The sequence below is a fragment of the Aulostomus chinensis genome, chromosome 16, assembly GCF_037954235.1.
Source record: "Aulostomus chinensis isolate RoL2024-O1b breed Wild chromosome 16, RoL_Achi_v1.0, whole genome shotgun sequence".
NCBI classification, from domain to species: domain Eukaryota; kingdom Metazoa; phylum Chordata; class Actinopteri; order Syngnathiformes; family Aulostomidae; genus Aulostomus; species Aulostomus chinensis.
In genome coordinates this window covers 26,948,883-26,966,767 of record NC_141335.1, presented here as the reverse complement: position 1 = coordinate 26,966,767, position 17,885 = coordinate 26,948,883, and the positions used below count along the sequence as shown (strand labels likewise).

The following is a 17,885-nucleotide window of genomic DNA, read 5'->3' as shown; positions in this document are numbered from 1 at the left end:
CATTGGGAACACTCCTGCCTGTGGACCTGGAGCACTTCAGTGCCCCCTTCATCGCTCCTGCCCTCCCTCCATCTGGCCCTGTATTTCTCTCCCTCCCTCACTCTTCTCTCCCGTCAGAGCTCCAGTCATGTGCGGCTGTGAAAAGCTCCTCCACTTCCTGCATCTCTCCAGGGAATTCTCAAGTCTCAAAGAAGAAAACAGAAGAAGAGACTCAGGCCCCGTGAGAGCCAATCAGCATCGAGCATTAAGGTTATGCTAATTGAATCAGGCTGAGTCTTCTCCATCTTGATCTGTGGCTGTTGTTGTGTCTCATGTGTTTACTGTCGCGTTGTAATGGTTTGATCTGGTACATGGAGCGACGAGTGTGAATGCTGATGTGTGTCCGTACTGTTGTACAATACTGATTAAACTCTTGAGTAGATTCCTCCCCGGCTGCAGATGTGACGTATTTGGCTGGTGTTTGCCGTGGGGTTTATTCAGTGGTGCGTGGCTGGCTGCGGGGGGCCGGCACCGTCAGACCCTCACCGTCATGTCAGCTGGGCTCTGCTGCCACTGCTGTCGGCTCCTGAAACCCTGATGTGAGCAGATATGCCGTGCTGGAGTGCTGCATTAGACCGACTCCATCAGAGCCTGCAGACAGCACTCCTCTCATTCTGGGTGAAACCCATTCCCTCCACCTGACAACTTCCAGGAATGAGCAAAAGCCCACGTCCACATTTAATAATGCAGAAGGTTTGGACCAAAATGCTGAAATTAGAAAATGTTTCAATTATACATCAGGCTCTTGTACAAACAGCACATAGCAAATAATGTTTGAAGCATAAACCATTTTCTCTTTCAACCAACACTCCTCAGTCGAAGGGTTTGTCCTGTGAATGTTGCGTGCTGTCTCTGCTGGTGTCGTGCGTCTGTCTCTAAAAACTGTGCCAGAGCCAAACTCTGTTTTCCTGCAGTGGATTTCCTCAAATTTAGAACAACTCCTTTCATTTTAGATTGCAAATCACAAAATGAGTGGTTTAATTTCGTGTCTATATTTGATATTCTGCCAGTGGTTTGTGACTGAAAAGCCATGTGCGTCTCATTTGTGGTCATAATCGGATGTTTTTTCCTCTTAGAGCAGGAAGTGATCTGCCACTGAGGGCCTGACTGGAAGGAAAATGATTTGTGACAACTACTTACTAAGAACTTCTGTTTCACCACTCCTCAGAACTTATTATTGGATTGCATCTCTTCTCTTTGGCTCAGGAGTAGCGGCGGTTCGATCCTGCTCTCCATGTGTTGCAGAGAAAGTCCCTGAACCTAAAGTTACTGCTGGCGCGCTGCCGGCGTCTTGCACGGCCGCTCCATTGTATCAGCGTGTGAAAGGCTGAATGAAGGTTTGAGTTCCTTTACCCTTGATGTGTAGTTCTGCATCCAATCAGCACCTTTGGCTGGTTTCATGACATCACGGTTTGTGTTTGGACTGCCAGTGATTGGTTGACGTGATAGAGTGAGGATCCAATCACGTGCCTGTACTTCACCGTCACACACAGAAACTCAACAAATCCTCGTAGCCTGCATGCAGGAGTATAAACCAGGACTGCTGAACAGCTCACCTCTTCATTCACATCCTTTTCTTTAGTATTCAAAGGAAACGTGTATCTGTTTTGTGTGTGTGTGTGTGTGTGTGTGTGTGTGTACCCCTTAGAGCTTCTATTAAGTAATGAAGACTTGTCTGTTTGTGTAGGTGATGGTATCTCTTTGATCATGCTACACGTGTGTTCCTGACCTTCATCTCATGCCAAGCCTGTGAAAGCAAGCCAATCTGTGTTGCATGTTGCATAAGGTGCGTGATGCAGCATTGTGTCTCATTAGCATCCTGCATGTTAAGATGCACACTGACAGCAGTCCTGGGGGGTGGCTTTGTGGTGCTCCCTTATTTATGTGCCTAGTGCAGCTCAGGAAGGTCTCATCCTACATGCTCTCCACAACCCCCATCTTTATACATTAAGCTCAACCTCCGGAGCTCCTCTGGCGATGCAGAGGTTGGGTGTATTTGTCTTCCCACTCAGAGAGGCGGCGACAAGGTCGGGGAAGGTTTCAGACATTTCAGTGTTATGTAAATGCAATTCATGACATGCTAAAACATTCATTTGAAGCTGTCTTGAAATGAAAGCAGATGCTATTTGGGCAACACGTAAATCTGCTCATGGAGATGTGGAAAAATTAAAGGCGCAGTCAGAGGAAGGTTCTACTCTCCCTGGGAGATGTCCCCAGACAGCCGGACTGGTTGGGAGTGTGACTGCTAGGCCCCTTCGTCGTTTTCACAGAGTCCAACAAATAAAGGTGATTTACTCTTTATGGCATTGTTGCTCGACGCTTCATTTCCTCTCTCACCTTTGACAGGACCCAATGAAAGATGTTACAATCACGTGACTGCTTGGTTTTTTCTCTAGTAAAGCTTCATCTCTGAAGAGGCTGTTGCATCAGCTACTGTACATCCACACACCGGTGTGTGTTAAACTAGCTGGTTAGTCATGGGGTGGGTGGGAGCTGAAGATCATCTATCGGAATAGCTGACACATCACCAGGAACCACAGTTCTAACCAGTATGGAGGGATGTGGGATGAGTCCTGAGGCTTGACTCAGCACTGCTGAACGTCTGATGCTTCGTCTCTGGTTGTTTGGAAGGATTTTGGCTCAGATCAGCAATGACATTAGATACAAATACACAGTCGAGGTGGCCCAACGGGACGCCTGCCCTCCCCCATTACTGGGGACAACAAGTAGTATGATTACTCGAGGGAATTCCCTCAGTACTTGCGGACAGTCACTTCACCGTGGCACCAGGGCTGAGGATAACGCCAGCACCTGTGGGTCAGGTGCTCATGGGTAGTGTTTCACTACATACTGGAAAGATGAAACTTCCCTGATTTTGATCCCTGTGGAACATTTTTGACCAGAACCTGGACAGCAGGGCTTGAGGGCTGCTGTCCACCTTCAGCTCCTGCTCACTAAACCATGATGAATTTCAGATTAATGAAATTGTATAAGAATGTGGACTGACTGCAATGGAATGCAAATTAATAATCCATCATAGAGATTCACAGATGACTTTAATTAATATCTAGCCTAAATTAATGTGTCACAGGTACGTCCTGGTGTTGATTATTGTGCCAGTGCTGTAAAGCTCCAGACACGGGTGAGAGTTCCTGTGGTTGAAGGTTATGTAAGACAGGCTGTCTGACCATGGCACCTTCTATCTACGCATCCTCCAGAGTCGGTGGGCCACAGGCTGATGGCATGTTGGTCCCAACAACGTCGCCTCAGGGCGCTTCAACAGCACCACATTACAGCCTTGAATTCCTCATCAGTCATGAAAATGAACTGAAATAAATCACGACTCATTCCATTGACTGAGCCCTTGAGACCGCTGGACTGCGGAGTCTCTACGACACTCAGCTCGCCAGCTGCTCTTGTTCAGCGACCAGCAGGTCGTCAGATTTGCACAATATCCCACATCTGCATTTCACAACACAGGAACATTACATCGCACCATTATCAACATTCCTTGTTCAGAATCAGAGGAGCTTTATTGTCTCCAAGGGATCGGGCCCAAGGCGAAATTAGTACACTCACTCGCCTAAGACAGCTCTCACAAATAGCCCCAGTTATTACTGGTTGATCGTAATAATGGCACCCATCAGAATTAAACAAAGCACATATACATTTGATTGTGTTTGTGCGCTAAACTCCCGAGGATGAAAGCTCAAGACCAACTCTCTAGATGGTGAGGACCTGGACTTCAGCTGTCTTGCTCGAATGTCCCTTTCCAACATGCATCTTTGCACTTTACTTCACCAGCAGCTGGGTGTGTGTGTGTGTGTGTGTGTGTGTGTGTGTGTGTGTGTTGGTTCGATTGGGGCAGTGATGAGACCTCGTAATTCAAGGCCTTGAAATCTGGGTTCCAACAGCTGAGCAGAAGTCGTCCTCTGGTGTCTTTGTGGGAGATTCAGGAGGATGATGTTTGATTCCAGTTCTCGATTGATGGCCTCTGCAAACCAGACCACTCGTCCCGTCTGTCAAAGCTGCTCATTGATCATTTTAATGTAGTGCGACTGTCCAGATGCCGTGTAGGGACAAGCCACAGCCCCCTGCTGGTGCTGCAGCCAGGATCCTGCCAGCGCCTCCAGCCACCCACACCACAGCAGATGATTGTGCTCCTTCTGTATCTCGTTGCTCTTAGCAACCGTCGGACGGTTCTTCACTCACCATTTAATCTTCTATGACTTTCAGGGACCCAGTGTCGCCCAGCTAATGTGAATATACTGACCTTTGTGTTGTCAAAGCCAATAATGATCCGTCGTGCTCGTACCAGTTCAGTTGTATTAACATACCTACTTCAGATGAGGAATAATAGCAAGATTTTCCTGCTGCAGTGAGCAGAAAGGGACAGTTCTCATCATCAGGGCCCAGCGAGTCAGCGTGAGTTTAGAACTCACACGTTTCCTTTAAGGAATTAATGTTGACGTGGAAATGAGGAAACAACAAATAAGTGCATCAATAAACTGAATCAGTTCTTGTGCTGGTTGAAGGTGGTTTTGTCCCTTTGGATACAGGCTGTGGGAGGTGAGACTGATTTGTTTAGCAGGTTTAGGACAAGCTTGGATTTCATTCTGAGCTGGGCGTTGTGTTAGAATGGGTGAGGACCAAAAGTGCTGGAGAGGAAATGAATGATAAGCATAAAATAAAGTAAAGTTTAATCATGTCGCATTTTTCACAGATATAAAATTACAAAGTACTTTACATTAAAAGAAAAACACAAATGAAAAAGAGGTTAAAACAAAGAAAACAATTTACATATGTATAAATACAATACATAAAACTAATTACAGGAACAAAAGCAGCACCAGGACTGACAAGCTAAAAACAGCAGCAACGCAGAGACACAATGAGTACAGGTTGAACCAAAAGCCTGTGTGGGTGAAGCGGTCAGCAGCTTCGTGAAGCCGTCACAGGGGTCAAGAGAAGGCGGTGGAGGCAGAGCAGTCCCTGCACTGAGAGCAACAGCTGGAAAAGCACGGCCACGTCTGGGCTCACAGTGGGTGGATGGAGGGAGGGAGGGATGGAGGGATGATCTAAGGGCCTGGGTCAGTGCATACGTGTGGAGGAGGTCAGAAGATGATGGATGGATGCAGGGATGATATTTGTGTTGACCAACTTGCGCATGAATAAAAAGAAGCTCCACTTGTTTCCAGGGTTTTCCAAAGGAAATCTTGAGTTCAGTGTCTTCATGACTTCTTCACTTGGTTTGCTTTCATACGTCCTGGACAAATGAGAAAGATTGGTTTTGCATTTTCTTTTGTCATTTTTCTGAAATTTAGGTTTTGTGATCCTTCTAGTCGTCCAGGCATGTTGGGGACATTAGCCCTCACACTGCTCGTCTCCTAATCGTGACACCGCTGTGATAACAGACAACAGTGGGCTGCTGGGTCTATTCTTTGCCGAGTCCTCTTGTGCCGGAGGCTCTCACAGGGGTCCTAAGTTTATGTGGCGTGGCACCTGGGCAGACACACTCCATTACTCTGAGGTTCACACACAGCCCTCATCCTGCCTGCGCCACTGATGGCATCCTGGCTCACAACGAGAGGGGCCGTCCCGCTCTCCTAGCCTCATTGATTCTGGAGGGTCTCCATCGATTAAATCTGACAGACTTCTAACTCCGTTGAACTCAACACAGCAGCTACTCGGGGAGGCAGGGGGGTCTCCTGCACCTGAGGGACGAGCCCAACACTGGCACCCCTCAGACTAATCAGCGGCTGGAAGCACACAGAGGGTCTCTATTTGATCTCACAAAAATCCAATCCAATATTTGCAAACTCGCAACCAAAATGCACAGTTCTTTACATGGCTGACAGCTACTTTCAAATGAACTGTGCTGCCTGCAGGCAAAACCAGTCAGTATTCAGTTCACAGACTCGCTCACCTCACATCAGAGGGAATGAGGATGGAGTTCGCTGCTCCTCACGACGCACCTACTGCCACCAGACCGTCAGCTACAGCCGCCGTCAGATCACGTGAGAGCACCATCAGCACGGAACTGGAGATAATTGCCGATGATGCCTTCATTCCTGTAATAAAACAGCTTGCTATACCTAACATGTATGAACAGTTCACGCGCTGCTGGAGATAATGAGTGTATTCTAGATTACACCTCAGCCACAATATCACATGAAAAATAAGTCATGTGTAAACACTGAATGTCACATGGGTGAGAGAGCTTATGTCCCCTGCTATCACAGAACGTTTCAGAAGAACAAAAATTATCTCTGTCCTTTGCTGCAACAAATTGCATTTCCTGAAAGGCAGAGGCACCGATAGAGGACAGACAAATCCCTAATGAGTTCAGTCGTCAGAAAAATATAGAATAAATGCAGCGTAACCCTTGGAGGCTGTACGATACACGAGTATGAATTCATTTAAAGTACCCAGGTGACATCACGGCTCAGAGGAACAGTACTCCATCTCTCATGCCAGGATCCTCCATAGTTCTTCTATCTGGGGCTGGAGCAGTCTGTGAGGACAGGATGCCGGACTGGAGGGACACTAGAGTCAGTCAGGGATAGGCTCCACCCCCGCCAGCCTTAAGAACAGCAGAACATGGAACATGGTTCAGCTGGAGATGTTCTAAGCTCAGCTGTAAGAACCACTCTATCACTCACATTATCAGAGGTCTGATTTGAGTATTAAAGTTGGGTCCTAAGACAGGAGTGAGCCTGTAAATGACCCTCTAGGCCCTGTTGACCCCGTAGGCCAAGTTGACCCTGTAGGCCCCACTGACCCCATAGGCTAAGTTGACCCTGTAGCCCCCACCTACACTGTAGGCACTGTTGACCCCGTAGGCCCCACTGAACCTGTAGGCCAAGTTGACCACGTAGGCCAAGTTGACCCCATAGCCCCCACCAACAATGTACGCTCCTGTTGACCCCGTAGGCCCCACTGACCCTGTAGGCCCTGTTGACTCCATAGGATCCATTGTTGTTACAGTTTTTCAGCTCATCGAGTCCAGCAGATGTAAAACTCAACAGAAAAAGAAAAATAGCATCTTACTTGTTGGAGCCATGTTAGCACAAGATGAGAATGTGAATGGGGTGGCCCGGTGGAGCAGTGGTCCTCCCTGTGCCCCCCAGCAAGAAGGTTGTGGGTGGAGCCCCGGCTGCAGCACGGGGTCTTTCTGGGTGAGTCTCCATGTTCTCCCTGTTCCTGCTGGGTTCTCTCTGGTACTCCAGCTTCCTCCACAGTCCAAAGACATCAAGAGGGACCAGGTTAATCCAGACTCTAAACTGACCGTAGGCGTGGCTGGGAGAGCCAATGGTTGTCTGTCTCTATGTGTTGGCCCTGCCATGGACTGGTGACCTGTCCAGGGGGAAGGCTGCTGGGATAGGCTCCACCCCCACCACCCTCAACAGGAGAAGAGGGGGAACATGGAGGGATGGAGGAAGATTGTGAATGAACAACTTACTGCTGTGTCACTCACTCATTGACTCACTCATCCACAGACCCACCATAGCACCGCGGTGAGTGAGTGAGGGAGGCAGCTCCTCAGGTGTTTGGTGTGTGGTCTTAAAGGCACATTCACTCAGTCATCAATCGTGAACCAATGTCCGCCCTCCAGGCTCACAGACTTAATTGTGCGATCGTGCCAAGTTTGCGAAGGTTTAGAGGTGTGCCACTGTGAAAATCTGAAGTGTGTGAGGGCTCGGTTGCACCCTTACTGAAATGAATCACCCAAAATTCATTGCCTTGTGACGCACACAACAGAACTTACAAAGAAGGCCAGAAGGCAAACAAAGTCACATCCGCAATACGAAGAAAATGACAGTCCCTTGAAAAAAGAGGACGTTTTTGTTTAAGTAACCGACTTTATCTATAAGCTACAGTTGTAGCTGTTATTTCTCTCACACTTTCAATTTCGAATCTCAGATGTAACATATGGTATCCTTCTTTTCAATCAGGGAACGAACAACAAACCTTGCAGCCTATTCAACTACGGCAGCAGCGTGACTCCTTGTTTACAGGTCACAGACATTCAGCGACCGAAGGATTTGAGTAAGTAGGCTATTTTTCCACATCGATACATGGTTTTACAATTTAGCAGTCATGACAACGTTGAAGCTAACCTATCTTCTAGGTTTGTGTGTGTGTGTGTGTGTGCTTCTCTTAGCAAAAATTCAGTACTGTCAGCTACTGCAGTGTTATAAACTGCAGAATTAAGAGTACAATAGTTTTGATGCAGGAAACTATATGCATATTCAATTCTGCATTGTATTGCTGAAATGCAGTTACTCAGTGTACATTCAATAAGTTGCAGTGCACAACTACATTTTTCTTTTGGGGGGGGGGGGGTTCAGAGCACATAGCTTAGGGTCTTTGATCTCGCTCTGATCTGGCTTTTTTTGCTGTTACTTAGCCTCGGATAAATGTTATGGTATCACAGAATGGATTCCCAAGGGTTGGAATTTTCCACAAGAGATTAAGTAGTGTAAAGTATTCTGAATCTGAAAAGAAATGGGACCTGAGAACGTTGTCTCGTCAAATCAAGCAGCCGGCAAAAAATGGAAAAACCTTAAGGAAAAATATCGGGTGAACCTCTGTAATTTGATATGTGATCTGGAATTGATGAATGGGCGACTGGAACACATGGGTTTCTCATCTTAATCTGGGCTTCCTTACTACTAATGCTGAATCTTTAATAATTGTTGATGTCATGTTAATCATCTTTAAGGGTTCTGTCATGTTTTATGAAAAATGTTTAAATTATACAGTAATGTCTAATATGTACTGCCTGTATCTGTTGTATATCTTTTACATTGGACCTGATATAACCATGGACCAGATCAGGGACCAAGAGTGGACGTCTTACCGCTGCTTGATGGCCTTTCTTTGAGGTGATGCACAAAGCTCTTGGGCAGAGGGATTCCATCTGGCCTCTGAACTTCATTGCCACAGCAGTGGACTCGGACGCAGCAGAGAAGCCCGATGATGAGACACCTGCTTCTTTACCATCTTCCTTCTCCGACCAAGCACCCAGCACATCTGCTTCTGTGCCATCCACCTCATTTGACCACCATCACAAAGAACCTCAGCCAAAGAAAAGAAAGAATGAGATTGTGGAGTATCTAAAGGAGTATGCAGAGACAGGAGAGCAGGCTTGGGGAAATGGAAGCTAGAGAGGGGAAGCGTGAGAGAAAACATAACGAACAACTAGACATATTAATTGTTTGTGACGGTCACTGGACTAACTTTATGTTTTGATTATGTGCTACTTTCATCACTTTGAAATGGCTAAATTTGCGGAACAGAAGTGTTTAAATTATCTTAAACATCTCTTGCCTTTTGTCAGCATCTGTTGTGCTTTGTCCTTTCTGGTATCTATTGATTTAGCTGCATCTTAAGGTATGTGAGGAGTTTGAACAACTGGATTTAGAAATGTCATTGTTAGACAGGAAAATGTTGAATTTCTCACAAATAAGAATCACAGAGGACAGGACTGAGTGTTCCATTTGCAGGGTTCAACTCAATTTCCCAAACAAAGTATGTTTGTACACCCTAAATATTAAAGAAACTCAGCCCAACATTCTCTGGCATTAATAAAAAAAAAAAAATCCTGATGGCCTTGTAGAGCTGGAAGTTGTTGGGGTGCTGTCATGACTCGGCTCAGGAGCCATGACAAAAAAAAGGGGAGAGACAGTTTATAAAGAAATGGATAAGTTTACTTAACAAAAGCAAGGATAACTAAAAATACTCAATACAGGTATGAGGTGTGTCGTCAGTGGTGTATGTATGGGACATGCTGTGGAGAGTGTTGTATGGTGTGACCATAAAATGCTAAGCTGGCCGAAGCCAACCAAACCAAAAGGTGCCGGGCATGTGGAGGAAGAGACAAAACGAACTGATCAGCCAGCCTTTTATACCCCTGGGAGCACTGGCCAGGTGCTCCCAGTTGGACTAATTGGCCCCTCCTCCTGAGGCCTGCAGGGAAACAAACAGAACATCAGACATGAGGAAAAACAACATAAGCAGACCCAGTAAGGCAGGAGGCCGTCACAGTGCTAATACTTGAGCACACAGCTTGTCCCTGATGTGGGCCCCACTCATCTCAAGGAAATCTTCAGGTGGAGCAGGGTAACCTCAGAATAAAATGCAGGCCTTACCTCCAGTGCCTTGAAAAAGGTAGCCTGCCACCGTGCCTCCATCACACCAACTGTTCAATGATGGACCGGGCCCTGCCTTGCCAAACATGGAAACGCTCTTGCATCCGCCCTTGCAGTGGGTGTCTGTAAGGGGTAATTATGGTAATAGGGCACTCTAAAAAGGGGAAGCCTCCATCTCCCACAAGAAAAAAAACAGGTGGTGGGTACAAGAAATGAACATTAATAAGTCTATTTCTCAAAACACAAGTGTCATGAACGGAAGCTCCATAACCAACATAAATGTCAAGAAATCTCCCTGAGGAGTCCCAGATACTTATAAGTTGAATCAAATGAAATTGTTCGCAATTAAAATAATCATATTACTTGTGTTTGAGGGGTTTAATTCAAATTTGGCACCCATCAATGGCACCCACTGCATTTCTAAAGGCCTCATGTTGTGCTCGCTGACCAAACCCTCGTCCATCATCCTCCAGAGAATTGGCAGTAGGGAAGAAGATCCAAGGTTTGGTCCAGGAATGTACGTCACAGCTGATGTCAATGAAGTCTGTGCGGGCTTCGGGCTTCGGGAGGGCATTGGAACTCAGCAAGTGTCTTTGCTGTTCAAGGCAGAAAGGCCCATTTTAACACCACACCACGAAGCACAGGGACGCTGCCCCTTTGCAGGCTTCCAATATTGGCCAATCAGAAGAAGGTGGGATTTAAGGAGGGGCCCTTAAAGAGACAGGATGAACTGTGGGCTGCCAGCGGAAGACTTTAAAATATTTAATGTAAATCGTGCTAATCTAAACTAGTGGGACCCCTGAATTAAAATATGAATTTAAAATATAAGTCAAGTGTACCTCTTTCAAGCCAGGACTGAATCAATGAATCCATGAATTAAAAATCAGTGAGTGAATCCTGCAGAAATAACACTGAATTAATGAAGCTAGTCCAGGATCTGGAATGAACCGAACTGTACATAGCTCTGCATGCTGTCACATGAACATTGATGGCTCTTCATGTGTGAATAAAACTGGCATGTGTGCTCCAGGGATCTTTTAGATGAAATGTCATTCTGCATTGCAGTCATGCTAGAGGACGTGTGCATTCCCCTGGCAACAGCTATGACATCACCCTGATGGAGGCAGATTTAGGTTGCATTTACACTACCTGGTGCAAGTGACACCATTATGACTTTGCTAACATCTGACACATGTATTATTAATGTGTAAACTAAAAATGTACTTCATGTGCTTTTCCTGAGGTCTGCTGAGGTCACGGCTGGAAGTCCGTCTGTCAGTGTGCCTGTCCCCTCGGCAGACGGGCCAGAAACTCCTAGATTTACATCTGGGTCTTTGGAGAGCAGATGTGAACAAGGAACAGCTGAAAAACTGAAGCTATCTGATAATGGATAATAATTTAAAGGAGGGGCAGGGGCCACCTGTTTTGGGGCTTTTTTCTTTCTTTTTTGTATATTCTTTTATTTTCTTTTTTTAATTTTACAAAAGGGCTGCACGGTGGAGCAGTGGTCAGCACTGTGACCTCACAGCAAGAGGGTTCCGGGTTCGAGTCCCGGCTCGGGCACGGGATCTTTCTGGGTGAGTCTCCATGTTCTCCCTGTTCCTGCTGGGTTCTCTCTGGTACTCCAGCTTCCTCCACAGTCCAAGGACATCAATTTGGGGACGAGGCTGATTGATTCTCTAAATTGACCGTAGGTGTGAATGTGAGTGTGAATGGTCGTTCGTCTCTGTATGTTGGCCCTGCGATGGACTGGCGACCTGTCCAGGGTGAACCCCGCCTCTCGCCCCTAGATGCTGGGATAGGCTCCACCCCCCGCGTCCCTTAATGTGTGTAGGAATAAGCAGAAGTTATGTTGAGTTATGTTGATCATTTAGGACACAGGTGTCAAACTGGTCCAGTCCAGCGCCGTGTGGCTGCAGGTTTTCATTCTGACCGAGCAAAAGCAACACCTGAATCTACTTAAATCAATCAAGCTGTGCTCATTGGTTGGATCAGGTGTTGCTTTTGCTTGGTTGGAATGAAAACCTGCAGCCACACGGCGCTGGACTGGACCAGTTTGACACCTGTGTCCTAAATGATCAACATAACTCATATTTCTGTTATAAAATCAAATTTCTGCCACATTACCACAACTGATCATGAATAGATACAGCCACTGAGAGGGATTCATTTTGCCGTGTGTGATTAAGGTTTCAGATGATTCTCATGAATTTATTTGATTGAGGTTAATGTAATCCCTTGGTTAGGGAAAGCTTTGAAGCCTGAGGCCTGAGTCAAGTCTGTTGATTTACCTTGATTGTAGTGTCCTGTTGGCATCATAACGCCACTCGGAAGTTGTTTTTTCACTCATATCTTAGTAACTTTTAGCATCATCATGCAAAACCACTTTGCTTAACTGGACGGAACTTGATGGATGATTGGAGCATAAGCCGTGATACTGTATAAGTGAAATTATTCAATTACGTGCGCAACTTTCGGGATTCTTGCGTCCACTGTTTTTTAGTATGATGTCCATGCAAGTATTGATACATGAGGCCCCAGATCACGAGTAACTATCAGTAGGGATTTAAGAATGCTGGAACACTAGACAAGGCTAAAAGGAACTGGCAACAAGACCGGGGAAAAGGAGGTAACAAGGTGATAGGAGACAGGTGTGACACATCAGGACTCAACAGGGGAAGTGAAGTGATCAGAAACGAGAAGAGAGTTAGACACCAAAATAAAACAGGAAGCACAGGATGAGTAGGTGATTAAAAAAAAAAGACAGAACGTGAGACACGACACATATTTTTCCTTTACATGTTGAATGTACACTCTGACGTGTATTTAAACGCGACCAGGCATATGCTACCATGGTACCATGTCTACACTTACATGCTAATATATATGTGCTACCATATGCTACCATGATACCATGTCTACACTTACATGCTAATATATATGTGCTACCATGTCTACTCTAACATACAGTATGTTACCATGTATGTGCTACCTTAAAGTCTATCAGGTATATGCTTCATACATATACATGGTATACACTACCATATGCTACCAGGTATACGCTACCATACACTACCATATGCTACCAGGTATACGCTACCATACACTACCATATGCTACCAGGTATACGCTACCATACACTACCATATGCTACCAGGTATGCGCTGCCCGGCATTGATGACCAGGTATACACTTCCATGTACAGGTTACAATGAATATGTACTATGTATACACTTTATACATGGTATCAGGCATAGACAACCTGGTATGCACGTCCAGATATGTGCTACCATGTAGGTATATCTTACCAGGCATAGTTGACCATGTATAGAGTTATGTATATGTACTGTACGTACCACCATGTACACACCACCATGTATACATTACCAACTAAGCTACCATGTATAACTACCATGTATACATGATAATGTTGTGGTCGCTAGCACCACCAGTGCCTAGGCTAGCACCACCAGTGCCTAGGCTAGCACCACTAACATTACTGCTACTTCCATGAGACAGGGTACTGGAATCAGATGGTGTCAACAGTCTGGACTTTGTCTTCAGTTGTTTTAGTGTCCATACACCAGGGGGCGTACCCCCGGATGACCCGCCCTTCTCTGCAACCCCTCTCTGTTGACAAGTGTTTGATGCCTCCATGTAAGGAGAGAGAGAGATGGATCTGGATCAGGGCCAATCAGAGGAAGAGAGGAGGATTTTGAGGGGCTGCTCCAGTTTTTCAGCTTTACAAGCCAATTTAGCCAAGTTTGGAAGCCAGCAATGTTTCCTGTCAAGTGCAACTGTCTCCAGAAATAACAGACACAGTTAAAGATGTGTTTACCTCTAACACAAAGGGAATTGTTCTCAAGATTAATGCACTTTGTTTTACTTACTAAGGCCCCCCCCCCCCCAGTCTAGATTCTTGCTTGTGCTGCCAAATGAAACTGTGGAGTTGTAGAAGATTAAAGTACTGTACATATTAAGACAAAGCAAAGATGTGAATTTGCGTCTGTTTTGTTGGACAGCACATTTGCAAAATGCAGGATCTGCTGGTTGAATGAGGCGTTTTGGCCTCTTGTTTTTGAACTTCGAGTGAAACATTTCGGGTCTGTGCCGCGTCAATGTGAAGAGTCTCCAGATGTCCCTGACATCCTGGTTCAGACACTGGAGGACCACCTGATCGTGGGCTGCTCCAGTGTTTGGGCAGCAGAGATCAACTGTTTAGCAAGTGACATCTGAGCTAGCGGCAGATTCCAGGATGATCTGGTTATGAAGGGGCAGTCTTGGTGGCTTGTGAACAGGGATGGTGAGCTCTGACTGCACACGATTGGAAGCTCAGAGTGTCTCTAGCACGTAAACGAGCCCTGCTGACCACAGCTAGAATCATGTTGAGGTTCCCTGCTGGCTCACGTGTCGCTGCAGTGGATAAACATGTCATATTTTTGGAGTTTTGAGCTCCTGCAAGTGGGGGAAGCTAAGCTAACTAGCATGTTTTTTGTACTTCCTGGCAGTGGTGACAAGCACTTTTTCCAGGGCCAACAGTTTAACATTTGGTCTGCTGATTGTAAGAGTTCCCTAGAAAAGACAACCACATAAATGTCTGAACACCCACATTGTCATCATCAATCGTAGTAGCAACAGCGGCACCAAGGATCAAGGGTTCAAACTGGTATAAATGACTCGGACAAGAATAACTAATCCAGCGACTAACCAAACGGTTACCACGCGTCACCTCAGCCAATAGAACTCAAATAAATGTAACTGTACTTCCATGGCTTATGACAGCAACAAGAAGTTAGATATTTGAATCAGAATTGAGTAAAAGAACCAAGGCTAACCTTAAGAATTTTATTCCCAATCCACACAGAATCAACTTCCCACCTCATCAGCTGATCAGGGCTGACTGTCTTTTTAATGGCGTGGATAAGTGTGGTCATTCCACGGGATGCAGGTTTGGGGCTCCATACCCTCACAGATGTGTGGTCTCGTCATTTCAGTGCTTCTATTTTCATGTGGAACCTCCATCTGTTCAGCCCACAACGGTTACACTCGACAGTCGGCTGCTTGGGTTACAGCCCATGTGGTGGTTGGGACACGGGCGCAGTATGTTGGGGGGGGGGGGGGGCAGAGCAGCAAAGGAGGGGAGGGGAGGTCCATGGCGACCAGGAATGGGAGTAACGGAGTTAAAATAAATGCTGTGTCTAACGGCGTTACTTTTGTCAGTAACAGGTAATCTAACTAATTCTTTCTCAATCATTACAACGCCGTTACTGTAACCAACACGCCATTACTACGCGTTACTGAAGCCACTCATTGAAGCTGTCATCGACTCGGCTCACAGACACAGGATACATGTGCTTTTTTCTCCTTTGGCGAGGGGGGAGGGGACATAGCAACATAACCGCCTAAGTAATGATGATTGGCTAAGGGAGCGTACGATTTCATGTTGAGCCAATCAGAGACATCAGATGGGCGGGTGTTAACACACAAACCAGCACGTAGCAGCACACACACTCACATACACACACACACACACACTCACACACACGTCCTATCAGAGATGGTGAGTCCGGAGTCGTGGGGAAAGACGGTGTTTTCATGATGGAAATAAAGGCACTACTTTAACTTCATGGGGGTTAAAGGTCAAACGTCCATGTTGAGTGAAGGTGACGTCGTCCCAGAGCAAAGAGGCCGTCAACGTCCAGTGTCAGCAACTCCAGTTTAGTGAGGCGCCTCTGGACGGCCCAGGCTTCTACTAAACCAGAGGCCAGAAGCACCTGTTGCTGACACCGCTAACTGTGACAGCAACAGGTGCTGCTAACGGGAGCTCCGCTAACAAAGAAGGACAGGAGCCACGCGTCAAAGCAGCCACAGCTGGATTTTCCTGCCCAGCTCCACAAAATCTTGTGACACCGACAGACCTGAAGGAACTGAGAGGCCGTGATGTTGTTGAAAACAGGCCGCCGCTGTCAGAAGGTGACTCTGACTCCTTCAGAGCCTCAGAGGAGAAACACAGGAGAGGAGGAGCAGCTCTGCCTGCAGAAGGACATTTTCTAAATACATAAAACAAATTCTTAGACATTTTTAAATTTAAAAGAAAAAAGAGCAATAGTTTTCCTGGTAACTAGTTACTTTCATCGTAGAGTAACTCAGTTACTAATTCAGTTACTCTTTGGGAGAAGTAACTAGTTACATATCTAATTACTTTTTCAAAGTAACGTGCCCAACACTGGTGGCGACAGGAGCAAACGCCTCTCTCCGTGGCTCCAGATCCGATAGGCGTGGAAATCTGCTTTGTTGCAGGTTCCAGGGTGAGAATGTGATGCACCTCTAAACTGACAACTGTATTGGAGGTGAGATTTTGCAGTCTGGGACAAATTAAAAGAAGAACCTGAAAATCCGAGCAGAGAGCCATAATGACCGCAGGTGCTGGTGTGACAGACCCACAGACGCTCAGGAGGGGACCCGCCTGGTGAGTAGCGAGCCTCGTCCTCGTGTCCAGCTGCAGCCATGGTCCCTTGGACGATGTGCAGCCGTGTCCAAGCATCTCGCCAACATGATGCAGCTTCAGCCTGATACAAGAGGGAATCTCTACCTCGTTCTGACCTGGAACATAGTGACCAGAGGAGGCACCGTGCCAGGGTCCTATTGCCACAGTGATCCTGGCTCTGCTACAGGACCAGCTCTCCCGGCTGAGCAGTCCGGAATACACCTGCAGGTGGATCACTGACTTCCTGGCTGACAGGAAGCAACACGTGAGGCCGAGAGAACATATCTCCCACTCCCAGACTGCCAGCATCAGTTTCCCCCAGTTTTGCTCATCACACTGTACACCATCAGCTGCTTCTCCAGTCACCCGCCCGGCAGCCCACGTCAGGACCTTGACAGGCGGGTGACTCCACCCTCATTGGGCTCATCTCTGACGGGGATGAGTCTGCCTTCGTGCGGCGGATTGATCATCTGGTGACCTGGTGTAGCCAGGAGAACTTGGAGCTTGGAGAGAAGATGGTGGAGATGGTTGGGGAGACAGCTGATGCCACCCAGTAGTTCACTCCTACTTACCAACTATTTCTTTCTTTCACTATGTTTATTCTTTTTATTCTATTGATATTATTACTATTTTTGTTAAATAATAAAACTCCAAGACAAATTCCTCATGTGCAAACTTAGAGCGAACGAATGCTTCAGTTGGATTTGCTCCCCTCCGTTCAATGCAACAAGCTCACTGGCAGCAAAGAGCTCACCTCACAGTGGCTGCAGCAGAGACACCACTCAGCTGCTCCTCCCAGAGCTCACACCAAGAACCAGGACTTGTTGATTTGTTTTCTTCTTCTTCGTCTCCCGGCTGCTTTGAGGTGATGTCTGAGGTCGCCAGTGACACACCCCTCCCCTGCGTGCAGACTCCAGGCCTCCACCACTGACACTGCATTTGAATACTGTTGCAAATGTGAGACTTGTCCCTGCTGTTTATTATCTCAGAGCTTGTGTAACTAATAATGAGGGACTTGGGAGCAGAGGTGTCATGAGCGCCTCATGGCAGGATGCTTCTCTGGACTTCAGCAACATGGAGAGCCTGACAATGGATTCTTTGATCTTGGCAGGGTTTCAGCAGTGCAACAGAATGTTCTTCTGAGCGCAGCTCTGATTTGAACTCCACATTTCTGTTGAAGCAGACACCTTCAGCTGCCTCTGATG

General features: G+C 46.6%; 2 long non-coding RNA genes across 7 annotated transcripts; one reads left to right on the top strand and one right to left on the bottom strand.

Annotated features, from left to right (window-relative positions):
- Positions 1-1,801: 1,801 nt before the first annotated feature.
- Positions 1,802-9,604, top strand: LOC147248033 (uncharacterized). The gene is made up of 3 exons (XR_015109419.1): positions 1,802-1,825; positions 7,995-8,088; positions 8,876-9,604. It is a non-coding gene; the product is annotated as an uncharacterized LOC147248033 (long non-coding RNA).
- On the bottom strand, positions 4,729-10,838 carry LOC147248032 (uncharacterized). 6 transcript variants are annotated; one of them, XR_015109414.1, is made up of 7 exons: positions 10,557-10,838; positions 10,194-10,316; positions 8,903-9,120; positions 7,090-7,272; positions 6,468-6,622; positions 5,966-6,110; positions 4,729-5,305 (listed from the first exon to the last, which is right to left on the bottom strand). It is a non-coding gene; the product is annotated as an uncharacterized LOC147248032 (long non-coding RNA). The 6 variants fall into 6 exon arrangements; XR_015109413.1 differs by having other exon boundaries at positions 7,090-7,268; XR_015109417.1 differs by lacking the exon at positions 5,966-6,110 and having other exon boundaries at positions 7,090-7,268.
- Positions 10,839-17,885: the final 7,047 nt, after the last annotated feature.